The sequence below is a fragment of the Prionailurus viverrinus genome, chromosome B3 (assembly GCF_022837055.1).
Source record: "Prionailurus viverrinus isolate Anna chromosome B3, UM_Priviv_1.0, whole genome shotgun sequence".
In the NCBI taxonomy this organism is placed as follows: Eukaryota; Metazoa; Chordata; class Mammalia; order Carnivora; family Felidae; genus Prionailurus; species Prionailurus viverrinus.
Genome location: NC_062566.1, coordinates 14205443 through 14211243, shown reverse-complemented (window position 1 = coordinate 14211243; position 5801 = coordinate 14205443).

Sequence of the window (5801 nt, the reverse complement as noted above, 5' to 3'; positions counted from 1 at the left end):
AGCACAGTTCATGGGTTCAAGCCCTGCATCAGGCTCTGCTGATAACATGGGCCTGCTTGGGATTCTCTCCCTCTCTCTGCCACTCCCCATTTGTGCTCTCTCTCTCTCTCAGAATAAATAAAATTAAAAAAATTTTTTTTTAAATATGATAGCAGAAATAAAAAACAACAAAAATGTAGTCAAATTAATTTGAGGAAATCAAGAAAGTATAGCAACATGACAAAGAAAATAGAAAACAGGAGAGAGAAACTATAAGAAAACTTGAGGACCAGTCCACAAGTTTCAACAACAGGATAATGGAAGTTCCAGAAAGAGAAGGAAAAAAGGGAGACAGTACTAAAATTCAAGAAAATTTTCCAGAACTAAAAGACTTGCATCATGAAACAATATTTGCATATATAACTGAAAAGAAAAAAAAATTAAATTTTTAAAAGGGGAGACAGGACCAATCAGAGAGACAAGTGCCCCAGAGAGACAAGTGCCATTTTTCACTTGTGTGGCTGAAGATGCTGCTGTTCATGGAAATAAGGAAGTAGAAAGTCTTGTGAGGAGGGAGACAGATTCAGTTTCCCCTGAGTGACTTCAGACACTGTCCCCCACACATGTTGATGTCCAGCAGACAGACAGAAGTCCCATGTTGAAAGTTAGAATGGTGCTCGGCAAACATGGAGGGCAGTTGCACACAGGTCTGATGAAAATCATGGGGCAAAGTGTGATTGCCCTGAGACTCAAGTGAGGCTGGAGAAAAGGCCTGGTGGAAGAAGAAAAGTGACAGGTCAAGGACAGGAGAGCAAGAAATACCCTGAGGAAACTCTGAGGTGTTAGGCAGGGCTTTGAGAAAGAAAATGCATATGGCTCTGAGTATCTCTGAGAAGAAGCCTAATGGGCGCTTTAACCTTTAGGAGGCTGTTGGTGAAGTAGGAAAGAGGGATTTGTTTGGACCAAGTATGCACAGGAGAAGATGGAGAAACCTCAGGGACAGTAGTTTTCAGCACATTTGTACCATCTCAGTAGTTGGAATTTTTGGTGGCATCTTTGAAGTGGTAGAAACGCTGAAAAGCAAACTATCCGAGTTAACAACAATTTGAACACTATCCCCAGGGGCAATGTTCTTGCCACCAAGCATCTCCTCAGGCTCTGGTCTGACCTGCTGCTGCTCCTCCCACCTCTTCTTGGCTGCATTCAGCCTACTCCTACTGCCCAGGTGTTGGGAAACTTGACCTAAATACTGAACTTTAATGGGTCTTGTCATTTACGACAGTGTATAAAGTTGTCTTGCTCTATTAAAATGTCTATTTTAAAACTGGGGTTGATAAAATGCTTTTTTCTGACTATATTATCATAGCCCAAACTAACAAACCAAGTCTAAGTTTTTCTTGATTATGGAGCTGAACAACGCAGATCAAAAAACCCTTACAGTTAACGCCACATATCCCGTCCTAATTACAAAACCCACTAGGATGCTTTTTTTTTACGATCTGGGAAAAACAGTGATCCCTCTCTAAATTTCCCATTGACATTGAGCTATACCAAGTAGTTTGATGCAAACTAATACAGTTACTTCCCACACTGGGTAAAATACATGTTTGTGGAGAGCTAGTATTGCTTGTACTTTTCCGCTTGGAACTTTAGCTTTATTTGCAAGGAAAATACAGTTGTTGGTTTTTTGTTTTTTTGGTTTTTTTATACTTAGAAGAACTGAGAAATGGGAGGTGATCAGGGTATGATTTCCTTCCTGGTGAGTAAAGTTCAGGTATTTTTAGTCTGGCTTCAGACAAGAGTCCACCTAGTCATTGAAAGCCACAGAGTTTAAAACCTGCATCTATATTAAAGATATCTTCTAATGTGCTTGAGATTGTCTGCGGCTTCATGGCAGCACTTGTTTTTTTAAAGGCTCTATGTCTCCCATCGGCATATTTCTCCCTTGAGTCTCATGAGACGAACACACCAACAGCACATTTATGATTGCTTATGACTTTGTTTTTTTAAGGTATTCAATACGTTGTAATAAGGACTGGTGGCTTTCCCAGAAGCTAAACTATTTTTATTTGCTAAGAAGTGAAAAGTATATTTTCTATCTCTAAGTTGCTAGGTGTTTTTTTTGTTGTTGTTCATTTCTGAAAACAAAACAAAAGAGTATTATAGCTTTCTTGTATAAAATAGAATTGGAATTTTGACTGTCAAATCTCTTGTAAATGACAAAATTCTTTCTGAGTTTGCTTAATTTCTACAATAAAGATATTTCCCTTACTCTCTAGATTGTTGACAAGTAGATCATTTTTGATGTCATGTGGCATCTTTTGCTTGAATATGGCATATGCCCTCTTAATTGTGTGTCACTTTTGATATGTATAAGGAATGATTTGATGATTACATGGAAGGGAAGATAAGTGGTAAGTGGAAAATAATATTAGTTGGCAACAGCTTTTCTACCATATGGGTGAGTCTCATTGCAAACTAATAGGAGAATAAAAGTAACATTTGAGAGTAATCACAAATGGCCCAATTCTCTCCAACATCCGCATGGGCAAAAAAAAGAATGTCAGCACACCTTCAGATGGAGATTTGGAAATGGATCTTGAACAGTACTCTGCACATCCTAGATTGGCATGGATAAAGAAGAAGCCACTGGGATTCCATCAGAAGCATTTCTTTTAACAACATCGCAAAAAGTACATTAACAAGACTATGTATTTTGTTCTTTAGTGGTCTGTTGTGGGGGATGGAAAAGGCCCATCTCCAGTGAAGATGTGTCATTACAGTGGTTATAGGTCAGTGACAACATATCCACTGTGGGAGACTGGACTCACAAACATGGGGACATGGCATTTGGAATAGTGATACGTAGAACATATGACGCTGGAACCCTTGTGCAGTGTACATTGTCTACCTTGACCCTGCAAATTGAGCTGGGAACCAGCCGGTAAGAAAAACCACTGTAGTATCTAAAGAAAAGTGCATGGGGATCATCCAAGACCAGGGGTTTGGGATGATCTATTATGTGACCTTGACAACTAAACCTTTTGGAATGATTTCTTTGGTCAGACCACGTACAGTTGACCCTCGAACGATACAGGTTTGAACTGCACAGTTCCACTTCTATTTGGAATTTTAAAAAAAAAATAAATACAGTACAGTACTGTGAATGTATTTTCTCAATACATTTTCTTAATAACATTTTACTTTCTCTAGCCCACTTTATTATAAGAATACAGTATATAATACATAGGACATACAAAATATGTGTTAATTGGCTGCTTATGGTATCAGTAAGGCTTCAAGTCAAGAGTAGGCTACTATAAAGTTTTTGGGGAGTCAAAGTTATACATGGATTTTTCTACTGCACAAGAGTCAGCACCTCAAGGTGTGCTGCAACACCACATTTTTCAAGAGTCAACCATATAAACAGCAGATAAACAAATCAATTTTATAATATAAACACAATAAAAAAGTTTTTAATAATCCAAAAGTTATTCCTTTTTATTCAAAGTATAACATACATAGTTTTAACCTTACAGATGATTTTTCTTGTCATAAATTACATCTTTGCTATTTCAGTTTATTCTTCCTCGATGTTTCCTTTGTTTTTTCTTGGGTTGCATATGGGTTGTTAGTAATTTATATTTATTTGTACAAATAATTTGGATTTATGTCTTGTAGTTAATTAGAAACATACCTACTTTTTTTTAACATACAAATCATCATCTTTTTATGCTTTCAAAAACCATGTTCGAAAATTCCTTTTTCTAGTCATCAAAACCAAGACCAAAGCCATAAGCATAGACTCCATTCTGTGTAACATTTTGCTCACTTTCACTTCCTTGCTCCTCCAGCTCTCTGGCCATTGCTAATGTCATCTGAACTCATAAACCACATGGCTATTCCCAATAAACTTTTACCCTACGTATCTTCTACAAATTTTACTTTTGCTTTATACATTCCATTTTATTATCATTACTATACTTATTACTATTATTATATTTTATCACTTAGTCTTCATTCTCCTTTCCTCTTCTATCACAAGTGTGTCCAATGAGCTCATCTTAATTTTGATTCCTCTCCAGGTAAAGTTTCCAGGAAGGATGACTGGTGTATGGCTCTCAGCAACTGAAGATGGGTATATTTTCTGAGACCTTGCATATCAGACCGTGTCTTTTGGTTGCCATTTCTTTTGTTGACCTAAATGACTTATCTGGGAATAGTTTTTTGTGTTGCCAACTTTTCTTCAACTGTTGCCATTTTGCCTCATTGTTTTCTATCCTTAGTTGTTCTGGAGGAGAAAGGCAAGACCATCCTCACTGATTATTTTTAGGGTTAACTGTGATTTCTCCGGTAGGTGCATCCCAGATAATTTCTTGTCCTCAAAAGGTAAAAATTTCCTGAAACTCTGTCTAGATCTGGTTCTCTTTTGAGTACTCTTGTCTAGAACATGTCTTATATAACATCCTAGATATTCTTTATGTTGTCATTTGTAGATTGAGTTTCTGCTTTCTTACCTCCATGCTTATCTTCCTCCCTTATCACCTTGGTCTTTGTTCTCCAGTGCATTCTGAGAGAACGTCTGAACTTTTTACATCTTTGTACCTGATCTGATTTTCTCCAATGTCAGTTCAACTCATTATCACTTCCAAAGCAGGTTTAAATCTGTGATTACTTTTCCACTTCCTTGAAATCTTTCCTCCATCTCTATTCATATGGTGCCTGTATCCCAACTCCTTGCTTGCCATTTTATCTCATCCCGAGCTCTCCTTGATGCCTTTTTATTTTTATCTCATGGAAAATGTAGTAAGACCTAACAAAACAAAACAAAAAAAAGTAATAATTGAGTTACTTATTATTAAGAACATACATTTCCTAAACGTTTTTGTGTACTTAAATAGCAAAACAGCTATCATTTTCTGAGCACTTAATTTTTACCAGGTATCATACTAAATACTTCATAGACTTTCTTTCATATGACCCTTAGGACCCCCTGCAAGGAGGAATTATTACCCTCATTTTACTCATGAGGAAAGTAGCATTTTAAAAGGCTACGAAAAAGCATTTAAAAGCCCAAGGTCACATATCCCAAAGTTAGTAAATTTTAGAGTCAGAATTTGAACCCAGGGCTGCCTGGCTCCAAAGCCTTTTTTCCTAACCACTACACAATACTGTCTCCTGTATAAATGATTTTCACAGGTTCATATTTTAGTCAAATATTCAAAGAAATAATGTTCCCTCTCTTTTGCTGGAGATTTTTCATTGCTTCATTTTATCTCTATGCTATGTATTGATCTATCTCTGTTAATTCAACCTTGTAATGAGAGATCACCACCTACCTGGGCTTACAGAATTATTCCAGAACTGTTTCGAGCTTCCTCGCCCTGCACCCGGAAGTTGTGGATAGTTTGTAGACCAGTTGCTACTTAACCTCTGGAGAGGTTGTGTAATGGAGTAACAAGGGCACCGGGTTTGGAATTATTAGAAACCCAGATTAGAACCCCAGCTGAGCTATGTACCAGCAGGACAGCTCGGGCAAGTCACTCGGCCTGTGGTACAAGTCTGTGTTACCAGGTCAGTGTGCCCATTAACAGAAGTGCAGCCCAGGTACAGTACCTGCCGTGAACCTGGCGCCCACACAGGAAGCTGTTGTCATTCCCTTTGCAGTATTCTGATGGCCTGTTGGGCCTCCCCACCCCCACCCCGCCTCCCGCGCGCCACCCCCCACCCCTCCACGGCGCCCCCTCCAGCCTCGAGGGGCCCTCGTCCCAGGATGCACCGCTGTGCTGACCCCTGGCCCTGGCTCTGCGCACTGGAGTCCC